General features: G+C 31.8%; 1 protein-coding gene across 2 annotated transcripts in view; it reads left to right on the forward strand.

The window, feature by feature from the left end:
- The window catches only part of LOC130444303 (nephrin), a 539064-nt gene that overhangs the window by 236350 nt on the left and 279692 nt on the right, over positions 1-23022 (forward strand). The window contains exon 2 of one of the 2 annotated variants that reach the window (XM_056779379.1): positions 4419-4453. The exons of the other annotated variant lie outside the window; for it this stretch is intronic. The gene's annotated coding sequence lies outside the window, so the exon portion shown is untranslated. The remainder of the gene's footprint in view (positions 1-4418; positions 4454-23022) is intronic. 2 annotated transcript variants of the gene reach the window in all.

Here is a 23022-nt window from a genome sequence, read left to right on the forward strand (position 1 = left end):
TATAAACGAATGGATATATGCGTTTTGTGAACAACTCACTGAGTGTTCATTATTAAACAATTAGTGGAATGGTAACTAGATACAAAGAAATCAGAAAACCAAAGTAGAGAGTCAACTCGATTAGCGCTTTTCCGACAACGCCTTCTATTAAATAACTGAACAGTCAATTTGAAACTCAGGGAGTATACCGTAACCGTTAGTAGTAGAAGGCAATTTACCGCATCGATGTCGGTACTACGTCGATAACTGCAAAATAATGTTCTTCATAGATAGAAATCGAATGAGTGAAATCTCCAGATGGTCGCGATGGAATACGATGTAAACCTGGAGGAAAATTACAATTGTAATGTTTGTCCAAAAGACTCTTTTGGTTCTCAATAAAAAACGAGTGTAGAAGCTCACTACTTTATTTTTCTATTTCCTGTTACTACTTTAGAACCATATAAATGTTTTTATTTTATCTGTTATACATTGGCCGCATGTGGCAACGTTGTAAAATATATTCCGTCTATTCCTCACTACCTCACAACAGTAAAAAGCATGTAATTAGTGCAAGTAAATTAGTTACAATCAAACCAATAGTTTCATTTAATATAGAATAAATTGAACCAGCAAAATTTATCTAGTGAAGAGTTTATCAAAGAAGGTAAACATCACGAAATCTTACAACGAGTATGTTTCAAAACACGCACAGAGATGGTTTTTATTCATCCGCGATCTTTAAATGTAGAATTCTATCTAGAAGTATTATATTGTCCCAATTCCCAATATAGGAAAATTCACTTACTAAATGAAATCCGTATGCAAAAATAAATCCAATAATCACATTTGGAATGGTCTAAAAAGTAGCCCAACATCAAGTTTTTTGGAGTATGTAAACTGCTTCCCTTCTGTTTCTTAAGAAAATAAGTTGGTTATTGAAATGAGCGTCAGTGTAGATGTAGTGGAGGTTATAGAAAAAAAATCAACTTCAGGGAATTAATCATAATCGCTCCCTATCTACACTTATTATTCCCATCGCAGTTACGATGATAATTATTTATAGAAAGACTCAATATTGCATTTTCATTTGTCCTAAAAATTTTATTGAGGATTCAATTTATATTCAAGAAATATTGCAGACGCCTGGTTACTAATTACTTTGTAAATTTCCAATTTTATAAAATAGAATCAAAATACCTATACCTACATAATTCCAGTATCCTATATTTGAAACTGACAAACCAAATGTTGCGTAGATAGAAAACGGGCTGTTGCTTTTCTATGTACGCATCTTGAATGCGTATTTACTTGGGTAGATTGTAGATTCCATCCAACGCCAAATTCAACTCGTCTGAAAATGGAAGAGCTGAAAACGTAAACTCTGTGATAACGACAGAATGATTACCAGGGGATGGCTTGGTCAGATAAGATTTCTTAGCAAACAGAAAACGTTTCTTTGCTCCCTTTAACTTCAATGCAGTGTCGCAGAAGGTAGTGTTTTTAAATAGAATCATAAAAAAACACTTATTCTTCTACTAACATACACTAAGAAAAATTCAGAAAGGAAGGCCGTGTATTTCTAGCATATATTGGAAAAATCCAAAAGGTAACACTGTATATTTGACAATATTTTTGGAACAATAGATTCTACTTGAAATTATTTGTAGTCGAAATAATTTTAACACATCTCTTTTGAGGTTGATCGTATGCTCCACGATAAAAGTAATGGAGTACCATACGAAGAAAAAGGAAACAATTAATTATGTGTATTGCTATGAAGTTTGCATGTTAAGATAGGAAAATTTAGGAAAAACACTCAACAATCAACATCTCTCGGTGTATCTATTTTATTCAACGGAAACAGTGTTGTGAGATGTATCATAAGCCTTGTGACTACTGACTCTAATCTAACAGTGTGAATAATTTGTTATCCAATTAACCAGGAGTAGCATTGATCAATTAGGAGCTTATAGTATTTATAATTCATATCCATTACCAGTTTATCACAATATAATGGTCACTAATCTCAGGTGGAATGTTGACATTATACATAATAGTTCAAGTTATCTGTAACATGACAAAAGTACTGTGAAACCAAGAAATTTCCAAAGAACTCGTGCATATAGTGAGGAAGAAATTAGGTTATTTATATTTCGTGACCTCTTGAGTTGAGAAGTTGAGAAGTAGATGGATTCAAGTTTCAATATTTGGCGGACAGTTTTGCGTGACTACTCCTCATACATCTCTCAATTCTTAAACATTTCTATTATGTTTACGTTACTCAATTTGCACCTTAAGTAGATGGACTCAAGTTTGAATATTTGGCAGATTCTTCTTATTCTTGTGCGATGTCGATGATGACACTTGGTTGGACAATTTTTACCTGTGTTGTGCTCTCCATTTAAAACAAATACCTATAGCTTAACAACGGATATGAAAGACGCAAGCATAGCATCATTCCATCTCCCGAGGCTTGTATATTTGTAAATATAAAACGTATTATCTCCTCTGCAAATTAAGACCCACCCAAGAACGTTAATATTCAATAGATACATCGGCAAGTGTTCGTCGGATACGCCTGATGATATATGATTTTATTTTCAAATATGAAATTGAGAATAAACTTGAATTACCAAATATTACGAATATGAAAGAGGAAAAGGAAAGTTTCTTAATTGGAATAGGGAAAAAAGGGATCAGAAATTCATTGTGATAACTATTTTGCCTTTAGAAGCATATATTAGACTTCTCTACTGTTTAGTCTTCACACAGCTGTTAAAAGTAGGAGACCTATCAGAAGAAGTAGCTCTGGTGTTGAATATTCCTCTAAATCAACATCCGCAGGACGCAGAAAAGTTTTATGTGGCAGCTAAAATGCAGAATCAGGAAGAATGCTCTGTGATGTTGAAAAGAGGTAGAATAAGGTACCTCATACGAAATAATTGCGCAAATTAATATTATACCAGGCGCTAATAAATTGAAAAAATGTATAAATGGTATCAGTTAGCTCTAAAAACAGGAAATAGAGCGACAATAAGAGCCAAATATCGTGAAAAATGGGATAAATAAGTATTCCTTGAGCGGAAGTACTTGCAATTGAAAAATGCATGCAGTTTAACTTTGGAAGGAGTTATCGCAACAGGAGATTCTAAGCTAATCTCCAAAATAAAAAAATCCATGATGGTCTGACAATGCCTGGAAAAGTCGAATGGGATACCAAAAAAAAGTTATCCTCAAATGGATTCCCTGTAACACTGTAGCTGAAGAAAATGGAATAGCAGACAAAAACCTTCTGTGGAATCGGCTATTGGATAACGCAGTTAGTGGAAAAATATAAATAGATAGAGATAGGCAAAACACTGGTAAGTAATCTACAAGAGCTTTCAGATTTTGCTGCATTAAGAACGAAACATCTATCTACATTCTTTCGAAGACTAGGGAGCTACTCAGTATTACACCTGGAAGCATATGATATAGAAGATTAGAATCTTTGACAGCTGAAACCGTTTCACATCTTGCAGACATCCACAATCTTTTTAGACCTAGGGCTAAATACTGGCGTTTTATTCTTCCTTATACATATCCAATAAATCTCCCTGAATGCTGCCTATTGAATTTATTTTTTCTAATTAGTCATAATTATAGATGTTAATAAAAGTTTCGTTCCCAACTTTTCGTTTGTTCTTAATCGGGTTCATTTATATCACGAGCCTTTGCATTCTTTCTTTTTATGAAAGTTCTATGTTTTCTTCTTACGCATGTGGAAGTTTGAATATTGTTTTGATTTTAATGAGCGAAACTCTTCTTAACCTTGTCACAGGGATCTTAATAACATATTTTGTTCATTTTGGCATTTTTGATTGATATATAAGTCTTTTCCATCCAACTTTGCTGAACGATTTAATTCACTCTAATTATGAACTCCGTTCCTCGTTTCCTCTGCCTTGATATTAATTTGTTCATGTAAGATACTCTTTCTGCAATATATATATATATATATATATATATATATATATATATATATATATATATATATATATATACCATAAAACGGCACTAATAAACTGATGAAGCTCATATTTATAGCTGTTTGTAAGAGCTTTGGAAAATAACGAAGCTGTTGTCATCAAAAATGCTTGTGAGAGTATAATGCTAACATATTTGTTGCGTGGAATGAAAACATAAATTATGGATTTATTAGTCGTTTTCGAATATAATTGCGACAGATGAAACAAGATAAACTTAAAAATCATTATTGGTTCAAAGATAATGTGAAAAATGACTTTAAGTAGTTGTGTGTATAAGTAAATCAATTTGTTCACAACAGAATATTATTTCACTGAAACGGTGGTGTGTAATTGATTTTGAGTTGCGTGCTTGACAACTCATAGTTATGATTTATTTCCCATGTAATTAAAATTTAACTCTTGTTCCAGGTAAGTGGACGATACCAATAGAAAATAACCATAACGTAAGTATGAATAATTTGATTGTAGAGCAACCATTAATTAATTTAGAAACCATACGATCTGAGGTACTGAATATTTTCATTTCAAAGGATTTATGTTACTGTGCTATGTGCTTTCATTTTCTCATTGTGTATTCATTCAATAGATATATATATATATATCCATCTTGCTATACAATGTGAGTTACAACATTCAAAGCCTTCAATTGTATAGAAAATTACTGAAACAATTTTTATTAATTTAGATGTATTATGGGGAAATTCACATTGTTGTTATATATTTCGTGTTTTCTGTAAATATGTGAATCGTTATTATTCATATTTGATTACCCTTTATTTGTTTGGCTTTGGAACCCTTAAGAAATGATTAAAAATTCTCATTCAGTTGTAACTCAAGTTCAATATCTCAGCCGACATTGGAGGAATAATACATGATTAAACAGCTTTCATGTTAAAACTATTAATGTCGATGTTAACTAGAAGTAGATTGTTTATGTGAGAAATAATGAATTGCAATTTAAGTTATATCAAGATATGGTGGAATCTGCAGGAAGCGGAAGTGAATATGTACCATATTTATTACCCCTACTCTAAACCACAACCGACATCTCATAACAAAATGTAAATTGATTACAAAAACTAAACAAAACTAATGAAGTTAGAAATAAGAGTTTTTTTGTGGCCTTGAATGGATCCAAGACATTGATTTACTTTTTGGTATACCTTCTTTAAATTTCTGCCATCTTAGCTCCACTGATTTTTAAAACTAATAAAACGTGAAAATATTCTTGGAAATGGAATTATTTATAATTCTATGAAATGTAAAATAGGAACTCGTCCAAGACATAGGCCGCTGAGCCGAACCTGTCCAGTTATGATGGAATTCTACAATATGGTAATTTTGTGACGCCTCCGATGTTTGTTTTTATCTTAGCGGCGATTGGTTTTTTTGAAACTAATATCTTAGGAGGGTCCTCTCATTTATTTGTTTATTTTCTAGAATTTTTGACAAATTCTTTTTGGGTATATAAAGGAGTTTGTTGTTTATGATAAATGGACATAGTGAACAAAACAAAATAAAAGAGTAACCAGAAAATTTAAATAAATTAGAAAAGTAATTATACAAATAGTCATAAGTTAATTATTATATAGATATAGATGAGTCTAGGTAAGTATTTATATAAATTGAGTGAGTAAAAGACAATGTTTATAAATTCAAAACATCAATAGAAATAGTATAAATAAATGCATCATTTCATTGGTGTGGTTTCCGAGAGTATCGAATCCTTTCACATTCAAATCTCAAAGTTTATCTATAAGATTTAATTAATTTAAACCTAATTGCACATAACGTAAAAAAAGAATTAAATAAAATTATGGGGCCATTGTAATATTGTTGCAAACTAATTTGAAACGAAACAAATCCTTCCAAAAACGCGAACAGTTTCTATACATGAATGACTTATGTAACAGAAATTCTTTCAAAAAGGTCGTTGAGTCAAATGAATATTTTTAAGGGGTGTAGTGTTTTTCTGACTCCCTGGACTGATTAGAAAATTTTCATATATCTGTTTTTGTGAAAACTTCGATAACAAATTTTTAGTGTTGGTTGTCGAGATTTAAAAAATTTGTGGAAAACTGGGACAGAAAAGAGAAGTTGGTATATTTGCACCTAAGATTTCATATTAAAATCTTTGAAAGGATCCATTTCTTGACGCAGAGAAAAATAAATAAAAAAAGGGAACGAGCTTTCCGTTATCTATTTGGAAAATCTCTGGATATATACGAGTCTCAAGTCAAACAAATCATGTTACTATTTGCGTACCTACAAGTGTTCTTTGATAGTTTCCCAAGCAAAAGAGCTTAAAATGTAAAAAACATTTTCTCAAATGGATGCATCGTTTTACTGTTACACTGAAAAAAAATGTAAATACATTTTATGAAATATGATTATGCTCATTTAAACTTGAAAAAAACAAATTTGATAATCATGACAGTCATCTTGCTCTACTCCATTCCTTCCCAGTTCAATTGGCACACTTACTAAAATCTTTATAAATGTCACAGAAAACTTGACCCTCATCCGATCAAGATGTGTCTAATTCACTCATCGACCAACGTTTATCTGAATTATCAACGTGAATTATCACAGAACCATAGTCGAAGTATTCACCTGTTGGGAGAGAGAGAAATAAAGAAATTATTCATAATCATATTTTCCAATTCATTTTATTCGACTACTATAAATATCGAATATTGATGGAGTTAAAGGAATTAAATATTGAAAGCTGATTAAGAGAGAAAGATTCTGAAGGACTGTTTTAAAAAAGAGAGCATGTATAGGAGAAGGGTAAGAATATTGGGAACAAGATGTGATTGATTGGAATGATTGGCGTGTGGATATTTGCTATCCAATAGGTTTGGATCCAGATGGAACTTCAATAAAAACATATAATCAAACCACTTTTTTCGATGAATTGTAGATTGAGTCATGCGATGGAAGATCTCCACCGTTTCTACCATACATCGTCTTAACGACAAGCTTCATACGATATTTGTTAATTTCTTGGCCATTTATATATAATTTATTCATATTATAGAGAATGGTTACGTTTTAAAATATCTATCTCAACTTCAAATAACCATGTGGTGTTAAAGGCTTTATTATCAAAATATCAGATATAACAATTGAGTTTCCATATTTCATTCTTCGGGATGTTCCTTATCAAATCGATCGCGCTCCTCTAGATTTTCACACGCCCATTTAGATGTCATTTCATCTATTTTTGATTCACACCATTCTTCTGGATATGCCATAACAACTGATCCACCTAAAATAAAATATAAAAATAGATAATACAACATTAGAAGACTGAATACTACAATAATACTGTCAAAAGAAGGACTAAAACAAGTCTATCGTACATAAGAATTTATATAAACATACTTACCTGTACATTTGCAGAGAGGTCGCATCGGAGGTTCTGGGACATTACACTCAACGAAATTGGGAAGTTCTAGGAATCGCATTACAAATTTTCTCTTTCGCCACAACTTGATACACAATGCTTTATTTTCAGATTTTTCGAAATCTGGTACATAACCTGGCCAACATTTGCAATCTTCGTTATCTAAATGCGCTGCTATGATGATGGGAATTATCACCAAGACAACGAATATCTGGAAATATTGAAAGTCTTCAATTTATATTTCTATCTAAAAATTGACTAATCAAATTTTAATTCCATTGAGATCCATAGAATCAACTGAATAATACAGTTGTAGTCATTTTTCCTGCTTCGATTTTACCTAACACCCGATGGACTGTGAAGAAAAGACGGGTGAATATACAAAAAGGATTTTATCACCAAAAGTAAGATACAATACAGTTTTTTCCTCCACATGATCAATTTGCAATAGAGGCATCTGTCTTGGTATTGATTGCCAAGTTTGTGACAGATGTCTTCATAAAATGTAACCGCCAATGATTGGTAGTGAGCTCAGCGTTAGGATGGACGCGCCACCCGCGAAGACCTTGCTACAGAAAAGATGACAATCACTCGGTGCTAGGTCAAAACTGTTTGGTGGTTGTTGGAAAATGTAGCATTCAAATTGGTGAATTAGTTGGGTTATACGAGCGCTGTGGGAAGGGGCATTGTCGTAGATTAAAACAATTCCAGAAGTAATCACGCCTCTACTTTGTAGTTGCCATAATCTTACGACTGTTAAAGGTTTTTTCGAATTTTGTGTGTCTTGTTTGAGATTCCGTGTTCATTTATTGTTATGATTGTCGTTTCCTTTCGCGTAGGTCATATCTGGGAAAATCTTCTTCTTCAATATTATAACGGTCAAGAAACTCTAAAGCTGTACCCATTCAGCGAATTTTGTGGTTGTCAGTCAATATAGTTGGGACCAAGCGAACAAATACTGTTCAGTAACGATAGAGTACAGGGTAGATCTTCAATATACAGGAAATTGCATTAATAATGTCGTTGAGGTGAGGATCATGAACCTCATCATCAGCCTCAGTTTAGCCGACTCTAAATTCACGAACTCATAAAGTGTTTCCATATACTCAACTCATTATTCAATAAATTTCTGCTGCCCTGTTTCCTTCTGTTTCCAAAAAACGAATTACAGCTCCCCGATTCACTCTTAGTGGGAGAATAAGTACTGAGCAATCGGAGATGAAAGGATGAAAAACCCTCGCATGAAGGAAGAAACATTTTCTAATACTTTTAATATGAGACTAATATAAATAATTTCCAATGGAGACATAAAAGTTTCTTAATTTAACATGAAATTGAGTAGAATTCTATAGTAAATTGAACCTACTTTTAATATTGATAAAAAAATAGCTTTATTTATGCTTTTGGAATAATTAAAAACTACTTACCTTTTCCAATTTAATCATGTTAAAAACAATAGAACAATAAATATCGAACTGAATAGGATATCGGAATTCATAATCAATAAAATGCTTTATATTATTTTTATATTTTATTAAAAACTAATATAATGTTGTACAAGATATTTACCAAGGTAGTATCATGTTCATTAAAACTAGCAATTTGAATAAAAATGTATTAAAAAAATTATTGGTAACTTTGAGAGAAGTAATTGATACTTATAAACCTTTCTGAATAGGATATTTACTAGTTTCATATATTAACCAATCATCTCTATTCTCACAAGGCCAAGTTTTACGCAGTTCGCTAAAATCCGAATCCGCACATTCTGTACCTCCTGTTGTTGGTACAACGGTGGCTGTAGGACCTGAACAAACACATGGTGGCATGTTGCATTTTTCTACGTTTCGATTCACATGGGAGACGCATTGTACTTTTCCATCAGTACTTTCTTCCGCTATGTAACTTTCTCTACATTTACAGGTAGATATTTTGTTAGCAGTGGTTAAAGTGATTATAACTGAAAAAGCTATTGCTGCGCGTAGTTTCATTGTCTGAAAAAAAAGCATTAGATGTTAAAAACATTCATTCCATTTATTTGTTCATAAAATTTATTTTCAATAATTCATGTTATATATCGTTGTCAATGACGTACAATAGTTTGAAACGGTAAATTATTGACATAATAAAAAGATAATTTAGCTTCCTAAACGATTACGAAGAAAGGAAAAACATTTAATTAGATCAAAAGTGTAATGAAGATACAAGACGTCGATTTCAAAGACTACGACACGTCACAAGTCACGATTATGTTTGAAGAGGAAATTAAAAGGGAGTTTGAAAAAACTGTGATTGATATGTTTTTCTATATTATAAGAAAACATGAATATTTAATATGTGAAATTATTTGCAATGTAAAATTTACAGAAAATAACTATAATTTTCTTAATATCTATCATTTCATATCTAGTGTTAGCTCTCAAGTACTTCTCTAATATTTCGAAAAACGTCTTGCTGTAGCTTTCTAAACTTCCTTTTTTTTCCAAGAGAATCATAAGGATGGAGAAGTCAAATACCAAAGATGGAGAAGTCAAATACCAAAAAGACATATAATATCAGCTGCTTCTTGAAGGTTCATATGCAGGTTTTAAAATACCAACAGGCGAAGGCCAGGAGCTTTTAGTAGGTCATATAGGAAATTAGATCAGGTTTATTGGGTGAACTAGTTTTTTATCTCGAGGGGATTGAATACTGGAATTAATAATTGAAGCAGAGTTAACGACAACATCGAGTGCTTGCTAAGTACTACAGTAGCATGAAGATAAAATATTGATCTCCGACAAGAACAAGTCATTATTCATGTTGAGAAAAATTGAAGTAATTTTGATATCAACAAAAGAAGAATTAATAAATTCTGTATTTTGCAAATATGATAAAATACAATCAATATTCTTTCATAGATATTTCAGATTTTTTCACCACTCCGCCAATGTTGATTTCATTTATAATTTTATCTGAAAATGTAATTTCCAATTTACACAATTCTACATTAAATGATATTGAACTGGGAAGTGGAATACGTCATATTTACTATAAATTTCGAGCAGCAATTGAAAACAAGAACCAGAAAATTATTCACCACTTACTATTGTATTACCTGTGTACTTCAATTCAAATTACTACACAACACTATCATAAAGAATGGAACATATACTTTATTTTCACCAACTTTCGTAGGAGAAATATGTTTTAATGACATTACAATAGTTTATTTATGAATGTCTGTGTCGAAGGTCAAATTCTTGGAAAATAAACAAATGTTTATATATATATATATATATATATATATATATATATATATATATATATATATATATACTGGAAATAGATTACTGAATTCTAAAATGTTAATTGATATAATGAATGGAGAATTTATATTTCCTAACAACAAAATGTTAGTGCGGTAAAAGTTGACGTTTCAAGTTGAATTCAAATAAATTAATCTTAATAATATTCTAATTCTGGTCGACATCAATATTCAATGTCAATATTCTCTTAAACAAGAAAAGGTAGACATAAAGGTTGTATCTACATTCATGTCACAAAATTCAGGAGGTGATTGCTCGTTTGAAATTAAGATGGGTCTTTCCTATAACAAAATCTCTTCAGCCCCCCCGTTTTCGAGACATAGCTCTTGAAAGGTGGTAATTAAAATTGATACTTGAAATTATTTAATTGATGGTAATCTCCATCATTTTTTATGAATCGTATTACATCTTCAATCTATTTATTGAGAAAATTATAAATCAAGGTGTTTATTTACATTCTCTGCAACTATTTGTATGAGTTATAATTTCATTCCATGGAACATCATGTAAACAGTTTTGATATGAAATACAGTAAGAAATAGGAAAAAAATTTAACCCAAAGTCAACACCTTTTAAGGGTGATATCTCGAAAAAGTGTGAGCTGAAGGAATCTTACGATAAGAAACACACATCTCAATTTCATCACCTCCTGAATTTTGGCGTATGAATGTATATTTTAAAAATGTTCCAGCTCTAAATCATTATTCCCTGTATCTTCTTCTTCTTCTTCTTCCGTGTATTAGGCGCTTGTTTCATCTTCGACATCCTTGCCTCCTATCCTGCTTCAACCTATCCTCCTCCACCTTTTCCTGGGTCGGTGTGTACTCTTTCGGCCCAATGGAGATTTATCGCGCGCTATCTTGACCAGTCATTGTTGTATATACCACTTAGTACGAAAAATCTCACCAACAAGAATATATTTTACTATTGATGTTAATAAGAATTGGAAGACATAATTTCCGCATCCCTCAATTATCCTCGCCTTAGCCTATCCAGAGTTTTCACATCCCACTTACTTAGCTATAGGATTGTCATTTCCATATATAAGGATTTTATAATACTTAAAATGATTATAAATCCATATTTCTCCCCAAATACATATAGTAACTGTATATCGAAATGACAAATAACAAAAAGACAAGCTTAGACACCTATTTCAGGAAAGTAATGGAATTGATTCAAAAACTGAGAACTTTTTGAGCTCGAATATGTTCGTTTAATTATCTCAAACGTGATCTACTCTTTTAGATAAAAAACTAGGCTAGTTTTGCTGGATAATCCTGTACTTCCATGGCATGGTGAAGAAGTTCCACCTAGAGAATCCAATGAATAGTTGTCGTTTATACGTTAAATTGTAGTGACATTTTGCGTACCTTAGTTGTGGGATCAGCTACTCAGATCAACTGCATCTGATACATTTAGCTCTATAGCTGTTGTTCGTATAGTTCGTCGTTCACATTCGCTACATAAATGTTTATTTATTTATGTATTGTTACTCCATGAACTGTTTGATCTTGTTTTAATATCTCATGTGGGAATTTACAATGAATAGTTACAATTCATGATAATTTTTGTCATAATTTCTCTTTATGGTGAACGGTTCCCTTGGCATATACAAAATCGATTTAAACATTCATTTTTGCTCTCTTTATATTCTACAGGTTGTCTCTGTGAAAAATACGGATTATTTACCCTTGGTGTAGAATTAATATTTTGTCAAGCAGACTACATGGACATACGTAATCAACTATCAAAAATTCTTAATGTTCGAATGTATAATTTGAAAATATAATCAAATGTAAGTCTGATTTCGCAACTTTAACTTAGAAACGAGAGGTATTATAAGAAATGTTTGCCACGTCACATCATTATTTCCACATCATTTACTTACTACTTATATTATTGTAGCAACTTTCCAATATTGTTTTGTCATCTCAACAGTTGTATTGTTATAAATTGATAGTAATATGAATGAAACATATGTATGACTGATAACGGGAAATATGTCCTTTTTTAAAAGGAAAAAGTTACAAACAATAATGGAATGATCAATAACACAATAGATATCAAAAGAATAGTTCTTCATTACATCAAAGAATTTTTCGCCATTTTTTGTATCTCTGAATGAAGGTGATAGTTGTCATATGGGATATGATCAAACTTCAAATCATAGATGAGAGATATCAAAAAGTGAACGAAAAAACTTGACACAACCGTACTGCTTTTGTTGATTTGTAGTTTGAATACACCCATCTATTTTATGAGAAACACAAATGCGCATTAATCAATATCTAACCGAAAAAGGTAAATTTTTCCGAAACAATCAGACATCTAATTCACGGGAAATGAATTATTAATGAAATACAAGTGCAATTTGTCTTTCTGTTATGTTTGGAAATCCAACTCTTCATCCCAACCTAACAATTCGTCATTCATCTGTATCCACATCGAAACAAAGCTGGGAAATATTTGCTTTTTCTCTCTCATCCTCACTACCACATTTTGATTGATGAACACTCAGTATTCAATTGAAATTTGACAGTGATAAGAAGTAAACGATAAAATACTACTTAACCCAAATAGGTATGCATTTCAAAAATACCCATCTTAAATCCGTGGAAACATCTGATCCCGTTTCAGAACGAAATTGCGAATTTTTATCATTTTCACGAGATGATTTATCACTGAGACATCTTGAATCAGATTTGATTCATCTAAAAATCATGTTTTTATTGGCGAGCTCATGTTGCCACGTTTTATCTGGAGAAAAATCGACTAGGTGACAAAAATTATAATCACATCCACCATCTCAAATTATATATGTTACAGTAAAAATGATAATTCGGTTATTATATAAATTATTTCATAGTTATCAAATTTACATGTTAGTCTACAGAATTCCCAACTTGTAGTGGGGAATGTAATAAACTCAGATTATTTTGTAGAACCCATATTCCGAAATTAGAAAGCTTGCAAGATTTTTTACATTTACACTTATCATTATAATCACCACTAAATTTGGGAAATATCTAACTCTTAATGGCAAATTTGATAAATATCATGACTTCTTACCAGTATTCGTGATTTTTTTTATTTAAATCAAATGTTTTTAACAAGTCTTCAAATTTATAGTTATTCATTACTTTATATCTGTAAAAGTAATACAGAACTTGAACAGCATCATAAAATATAATTGAAGTAAATTTCATGCCAGAAGCTACATATTTTATAAGTATAACATCATTTTCAGCACTGATGGATGATCAGATTTAAATCAACGAACCTTGCTTATTGGACCAGTAGAATAAAGTGCAGGCTATTTTTGTGTAGTTAACCTAACCTAACCGCTGTTTTTTTTTCTTAATAGCAATATTAAGTATACCAGCCATTATTCAAAGTTTCTTTACGAGAGGGTAGCGACAAAATGTCTACACGTAACGAAATTAGAACTACAATTGAAATTATGTGGTTGTCACGTGCCAAGCAGTTAGGCAAACTGAACGAATTTTCGTAAAGTTGGGGACTTTTATCACATTACCCATTACGAGCTGGAAATTTTATAAACTAACCTGTAAATTTGATGAATATCAAATAATTTATCATATTTACCAAATTCAGTGGTTATTATGTATAATCAACGGTATTTTATATAACAACCGAATTTATTACTTGCGTCGTAACATATACTGTAAGAGGCTACATTAAAAATTTAGAAACTCTGGCAATAAGTTTGGTAAATAGTTCAGTAATTGATTAACGTTAATGGAATATCAACTAAATTTACCTCACTGTCGATTGAAAAACTCACCCTCCTTAAAAATACCTTGCTGCTATGCTCTGGCAATTTTACAAGAAGTTTTTATGCTGAAATTCAAGATCTTCACCACGTTTTGTTCCACTTCAAGAATATCCTCACACTTCTTTCTTTTAAAAGCAAATTTGATTCGTAGGAATAGAAAGAAATTTGGATGATTTCAATCTAGTCAGTACGGGGAATATTTAATGTGCACCAATACTTTTTTAACCTTTTTGACGATATTGGCAATATAGAAGCAAGTATTGTCCTGGACAAAAAAGTATAATAATTTTCTGTAAACTATTATTGTCATTAGAATATGTCCATAATACTCAAAATATAATTAACTTATTCTTTTCTACAATCAATTAGCTTGTTCCTTCTCAGAATCAATACACTATTCAGAGTACTATTTCCTGCAGATACCTATATCGAAGATATTTCGTTTCAGTCAAGATCACCTCCTGGAATATCCAATAAATTATATAAAATAGTACCAAGTAGATAAGCATGCGATGATGATAAGTAAACTACGCAAACATACAACAAGATATATCTTAAATCATTCCCACAATGTTTAATTCCATCTATCAGGTTTCTCAAATCCCTGAATTTTTATACAATTAAACATATGTCGGACATAATGATTGCAAGGTTAAGAAATATCTTATCTTACTCAAATTCTAATTTCTCTACGAAAAGAAATTCAAATGACATGGGATGGTATAACCAAGGAGGACCTTTATTTGTTTAGTTAAGTTTGAGTGGACAAATCGAGAAAAGGCACAAATTATTCCTTCATTATCCTCTTCTATTGTATATAATACAGACTGTCTTGTATAGTTTTAATAACCTTAATTAGTCAATCCCAGTAAAAATAGAAGATTGATAAGGTGGTTTGTTAAGTCGAACAGATTTATCATATCGAGAAAGCTCATAAGATCGGTTGACGAAACAGTAGAAAATGAATTCAATAAAAAAGCTCTTGTGTCTTCAAACTTTATCCAATGGTATCATAGGATCGTTCAACTAAAAGTTTTATGAGAAGAAATGATTGAAATATGACCATGTTAAAAAAATTAATCTAACCTAACCTACTATCTCAAACTAATACAGAATGGTTCGAAAAGAATGTTGTTTTAGTTTGGTTCTGAACAATATTTTCTCAACTTAACTTTTCCTAACTGTTCTTATTATTTCAGCCTTTTCGCATCTTAAATACGACCTCGTTATATTTTATTCCGAACTTCTGTTCTAGAATAAAAAAAAAATAAATCTACCACCAAGAAGGAGAGATTGAGAGTCACAATAGAATCGGTAAATCTTTTGATTACGTGATGAAATAGTATTCAGTTGTTTTTTGGTTCATTATTTGTTCTAGTGCGAAGTGAACCGACTATATAACTTGGAAGTTGATGTTAATTCATCGTTTTCGTCGGATATACTACACAATGAAAATTCACTGATGTATTACCTTTAAAATACAAAAGGAACTAAAGTTTTTTCTTCCTTATATTCTGTCACTTGCGAATTACCAGTGGAGTATGATATTTCATTTCTTCAATACTTTTTATATAGATAATACACAAGCTTCATGCTGATTAGGCGAAATATTTACAGATAAGTAAGAGGATACAGGATCGCGTGTGTTAAAATGCAGGCATACTTCATAAGGGTTTATTTGTCATCATGAGATTGTCTTCAATACAATAGAACATTGTAGTTTGTTATTTACTTCTCCTTTCGTGTACCTTGTCTTTTTTCCCAGACGTTGTGGATTACCATGGCAAAAGCTGCACGGTCCTTTGACAAGGGAATAGGTTCACCAAATCTTCTTATACAGGTCCAATCTTCACGACTGTTCCTTTTTTTAAACTCCACGGTGCCCCTATATTTGCCGATTGCTGTTTAAGGTTGAGTTTTTCGAAGCCCAATAATCTTGAAGAAACGAATTAAAGCATTTTTTGTAATGTTTCCTATAACGCTTTATATCTAAGAACAGCATGATAATTTATCAAATAGTGAGTAGTGTATACACTCATGTATATTTATTATGTAGTAATGTCCATAAAAAAATTTTGTACATTCTCTCAAAGTTCTCGTCTCATCAAATTTTATTCTATTTATCATACTCTGATTTTTCAACAAAAAACTCAGTTTTATTGGATAGCTACGTTCGTTTAAGTGCTTGTACTTACTGGTATTTCAAAATAGGTGGATAATTTTAATTAAAACACGGAAGCCCAAGAAAACCAAATCAAATTTCTAAAGGAAAACTTTTAATTAGTCAACTGAAGGGGTTTTTCATTAACATTCTTTTGTTGCGATATACCTGTTCAGATTAACGAGAGAAAGAGCCTCTACATAAGATAATTTTTGTAGAAAAGTATTTGAAATTCAGTTTTATTTTCTGAACAAATACCGCACTATATATTGTTCATATCACAAAGTAGGAAAAGCAGAGAAAATAAATGAATAAGGCTACTAGAGACGGAGAGATATCTGCTAACCATTCGATTTGGATATGATAATTCATGTAGAGGAGATGATCTATGCAAAAAATCAAACTTTGATGAAGTCTATATTCTGTTTGATCAAACAACGTTATTACATTGTTCAAACCATTATTATCTGCAAACCATTCTCCATCAAGAGCCGTACCAATCCCACCAGCGTATATTTATTTGCATTTTGCTTATAAAATTCAGATTCAATAATTTTGTGTTTTGAGGGGTTACTAAGATAATCTCTACAGAGATAAAAAAAACCGGCTTGCATAACTTAAGAAAAGCTGGACTACATCATTTGAAACTTATTGTTCGAAAAAAACTAAATGTACGCTTTTCTGTTGATAGTTCCAGTTTGTAATGAAGTGATTCAGGTCCTTAACACCCAGCTTCCGCTGCTTCTTCCAATCATTCCAATCTTTCACTTCCCATGCATTGTAGTCGTTTCGACGCCAATGCTGTGCAGTGACACATTAGGTGTTCTATTGTTTCTTCCTCTTCACTCCATTCTGTACAGAGATCGTCGGTTCTGATACCCATTTTCCTGAGTTTAGAGCCTACTGTACAGTGACCGGTAATCACTGCTACCACCCTTCGGATCGAGGCTTTCCCATAGCCTATTAGTTCTGTTTTCTTTCTCTTCTGTAGCACCGGCCACAAGGAGCGTGAGATGACACAGTCATCTCATTACTCTATCTATTGCCGTGCCCTCTAATATGCTATCTATCGTGTCTCTCAGCAATTTGATCGGTAGTAGTGGTAAGCCCATCGCTTCGTCCCCGCTCCTTGTCGTTCCCAATTTGGCTAATATTTCTGCCATTTGATTCCCTTCTATATTGCTGTATCCAGGTATCCAGCAGAGTCTAAGTCAAGAATCCATGACAGGGCTTCGCGACATCTCACCACTGACCTATATCTCACTGCCGTAGACGATAGTGTTCTCAGAGCCGCTTGGCTATCCGTGTAGATTGTGAAGTCACGCACCGTTTAATCGATGCATCGGATTCTCTTATTTCCAGAACTTCAGAGTATACTCGTATATGTTGAGTTCAGAAATTGTTTTGAAAATGATGGTGAGAAGTGGTCTCTTCGAAAATCATCTAAGTGATTCATATACTGCAACTTCCTATTCGTATTTTGAGTAACATGAAATTTAGATGTTCCTTCACATCACGCATTGTGCAATATGCAATTGAAAAGGCGATCTAAAATGTACATTTGAATTTGAAAAACTAATCTGACCTAGGTCTATACAATTTTACAATAAATTGGGATAGATAACATGATTAGAGTTGCTTTCAATAGAGAAATATCCAATTATTTTGTCGCCCATCATTACAAGCTTTTACCAACATTCAGCTTGAGAATCACGAAATTACGTGCATTTTTGACTAGAATCTAAATTCTTTCCGAATTTTCCTTAGAAAAAAGTAACGTTATCGAAAAAAACGGTGGAAAAATTTGTATAGTTACATTAAAAATCTGTCTATTAAATCACCAGCTGACAATACTGATTTTTACCACACGGAACTATTATCAGAGATTTGAGTGGTATAGCAAAATTTTTACATGTTTTTTTCTATTTTGTAGCATGAGACAAAATCCCAAATTTTTATTTTCATTATCTGTAGTTTTCTGGAAATGGTTGAAGTTTCAATTGATATTATGAATATATATATAATTGTATATTTTCAAAGCTGTGACATAGTTATAGATCACATTGTCAAGAAAATCTTTCAAGGATCACAGAAACTGTATCTATCTACAGATTTTATATTGTATGAGGGTTGCTACTTGAGTTTTAAGACAAATAAAAACAAATATTTTTAATTGGACATGGCTTTATCGTTTTTCAAAGTTTGTAACTTTTGCAGTAAATAACGTAATTTGTAAATTTGTAAAATTGAGTTAACGAAATAGTTATTTTCCTAACGAGTGCGGAAAAGACACTTTACGCGTGAGTTAGGAGCATTATTTTTTCTACGACCGTATATACAAAAAAGTATACCAACCCATTTTTCAAAAATTATTTTATTCCAACAAACATAATAATATACAAAACTTCAACTAAAAACTACTAATTATTATAAATATTAATATTGAAAACACAATTTGTTGTATTCTGTAGACTAGTAAGAATTGCCGATCCAGTGGAGTTATTCGGTTTCAACTGGAAGGTAGATGACGTCGATGAGGATGGCATCGGTTGCAGGTCGCATAAAGATGACGATGACGGTGACGGCAACGGTTTTAAGTCATTTGGCAGATAACAGCTCGGAATTAGTTTCATTTGCAGCCTTCAAAATGGCCTCGGGTAGTTCTTCGTCGGATGAATCCATTAATATTATTGTATCGGATTCGGTTTAATGTAGTTTAATTTAGAAGAAAATTGCACTTATTCGGTCACTTCCAAGACGTTCTGAACAACTTTGACGTTTTAGTAACAATTACATGGTTATATAAAAAATATCTGTATTATTTTATATTTTCAAAAAATTAAAAATGCTACAAAAAGCTAGAAAAGGTTTAAATTTTATTTGATAAACTATTTCGTAAATATTTATTTACCTGTAGTAACAATAGTTATAATCTCAGAAGTAAAAAACTATCTAATAAGGTCAAAATTGACACTTTCAAAACTAAAATGCGTGCGGGAAAGTGGATTAAAACGCACGGTCGTGGAGAAAACTTGTCGAATTTTACCCTACACTATTATGACGATCTAAAATAACATCGGTTGACAGTTCAGTTCAATATGTTTTTCATTATTACTCCGGAATCTGTTTGACTTTGATGAATCGAGCTGAAACTTCAACTTTGAGTCCTGAGTTATTATTTTTTTCATTTATTCAACCGCAAAGAATACTTCAATCACTATATACACTTCGGCTTTTCTCTATCCATTTTCCGTAACCTCACGCTTAGGTTTTCTGGTCACTACTTATAATTTCGAATTTTTATTAACTTTCGGCAACTAACTCCAGCCTCCTCTTCAGGCCTTTATATTTTTTTCAAACTATTGTCACTTTTGTTTAATTATGTTCTTCCACTATGTTTGTTTCTTATAATAGACTGAGAGTACACTCTCGTAATTTCTTCTTTTTTCTTTTTTATATAATTATAATTCACATTGTAAGATTCAACATTAATTTATGATTATCATTATGTTATTTTAAAAATTAATGTTGATTCCCTCATCTCCATAATTAATTCTATGTACATACATAATCTTTATTTAACATTTTTAAGAGGTTCCTCATTATATTAATTTTGCTGAAACAGTATTCCAATTATGTAAAAAATTCTTCTGTTTTAGTATGCTATCGTCGTATTTCATCACAGTATCCATTCACCTATGATTCATATCCTCTCTCAAAACTTTCTCGCATATTCTTTGTATTTTTTTTTGTTATTATTTCCGTCGTATCTGATATTTCCGATATAAAAGATGCAGTTTTATATTGAAACTCTTTTCGGTCGATATGAAGTGTATGAGTTTCGGTTAACAATTCATTTAACAAGCATGTTCGTCGCAGGAACACATCCTCATTGTGGTGTTTACGGTGAAAGGATTGAGGATCAACTTCAACGCGAGAATTACAGTTCACCTGCATTGTTGCCGATAAACGAGAAGTCTACGCTGAAGAAAGAGGATAATTAGAATCTTTTCTTGAAAGGGATCCGCTCAGATAAAATGGAAGGAAGCAATATCCAAAATTACTTGACATACTGAAGTTTAATAACTTTGAGAATACGCTTCTATAGTAGTTTCTTGTTGAATAATTTGAAACAGATTGTCTTATATGGTACAGAATTATTTAATCATCTATTAAGATCGATAGTCTTTATAAAAAAATATAAAAATTTTTATGATAAATTTCTTGTCGTACAGAATAGTAAGTCTGTGAATATTTTATCTAGAATAATGAGTTAATAGCTTCTTTTCTTCAATCAATTGGATATTATTTTTTTGCGCTTAACATCTGATTTGTTTTTAAATCATTCGTATCATCTGAACGTAATATTGTTCAGCAAATATTGGGGTTGAAAAATGGGAATCTTTGAATCATACTTTGTGCTGTCGGTAGTCTTGTTGAATGGACAAACGTTTCGTGTAGACCAAGAAATAAATCAAATAATATAAAGATAATTCAAATTGCATAGAAATATCAAGCTTATTTCGACAGACAAGGGCCGTAGTAACTAAATAGTAATAGTAACTCATTTTATTCATCCATAGTAGAAACCAATTACTAATTTTTGGTTAATATTGGGAAGCTGGTACATAATTTTTGAATATCATATTTAGAAGCAGCTTGTCCGATACAGCACATTGTCAACAGCAGACTTGCCGTCATTTGTATTGAGTTTAATCCTTTTTATTTCAATTCTCTCAATCTCAATAACAAAGCTAACTAAAGGAGGAGTTTGATGCCACAACAAGGTACCTTGAGATATGTACCAGAGTAGTTTATGGAAAATGTGACAATTTATTCACGAAATGTCAAATATTTCCATTTACAGACAGCATAACATTGATGAATAGGTTTGCCAAATTTAGTAATATATGCAAAATCGCAACTTAATATATTTCATATCAAAAAATTTTTAAATATTTGATTGTATGTATTATTATGAAAATATTTTTTCAGACAATCTTTCACTCAAGAGTTGGAAGAAATATATATCTGAATTAAGGAGAACTCAATTCCTATTTAAAATACGAGTAACTCCTTATCCTAAGGTAAGGAATAAATTGTCACATTTAACAAGCCTGACAGGCAATCTCGAGGTTTCGAAGAGTGCTTATTTGTCCCGATTCTGATTGATCTTAACATACGACTGAGGTTCGTGAAGTGCTACGTTTGGTCGGTGTTTGTCTGCGGTATGGAAGGCTGGACATTGAAGACGACTGCGATTAACAAGCTGAAGCCTTTCGAGTTGTAGCTGCACCGCAGAATTCTTAAGGTGCCGTGGACAGCTAGATTGAAAAACGAATAAATTCTGAAACGCATCGGCAAACAACGTGATTTATTTGAATCAATTAAGAAGAGGAAAACGGCGTACCTAGGACATATTATGCGAAATAACAAGTATCAATTTTTGCACCTACTGATCATAGGTAAAACTGGGGGAAAAAGAGGGATCGGAAGGTGAAAAATATCTTGGCAACGAAGCATCGGGCTGTGGGCAGGACTACATGATTTACTATCCTTAATACACACCACAAGAAATAGAGAAGCGATGGAGAATGTTATCGCGACATGCATTAGTGGATATGCATTGATAGAAGAACTCCTTATCTAAATGTCAGTGGAAATTCATATTGACACACATGTTCCCGACTATAAATGTTTATTTAGTGGAAGCAAGAAACAAATGAGTAATAACAAATTTTGACCGAATATAAAAGGAATACTCTGAAGGTAATGTCGATCTCTTGACTTAAATTCAAATAAATTTATATTAATTTCGATTTTTGATCAATAATGTGATCAGTAAAGTCAGTAAAGAAGCCCAACTATGCAAATAGAAATTTCATAATTTGCGCATAAATATGCACATTATTTAGTTACAATATGCACAAAAATTTTGAAAATATTAAAAAAAATAAATTGATTATAATTCGAAGTTTTCGAATAAAGTTTTGGAATTTTCGAATTTCTTGTCTATCGGTAAATGTAGCAGTCGAAATCAATGGAAATACGGAAGTGAAATATAAAGTACGCGAGGTGGGTGAAGCAATATCTGCCATCCCAATTAATTGATTTTTTCAAGCTTCACCTTGCATAGTGCGATTTTGCAATGTCCTGTTACATTTTTTCCGCTGAAAATCTCTGGATAGTTCTCAATGAAAGATTACTTCACTCTATCCAATTGAATTAAGCTCTACATTAATAGTTTGTCTAGGTTTCAGCATTCCAAAATGAACAATCCTGCATTCCACACAGAAGTGCGTTTTTAGGATGTAACCTCACATTTATTCATGGTG

Source organism: Diorhabda sublineata, chromosome 5 (genome assembly GCF_026230105.1).
Source record: "Diorhabda sublineata isolate icDioSubl1.1 chromosome 5, icDioSubl1.1, whole genome shotgun sequence".
NCBI classification, from domain to species: domain Eukaryota; kingdom Metazoa; phylum Arthropoda; class Insecta; order Coleoptera; family Chrysomelidae; genus Diorhabda; species Diorhabda sublineata.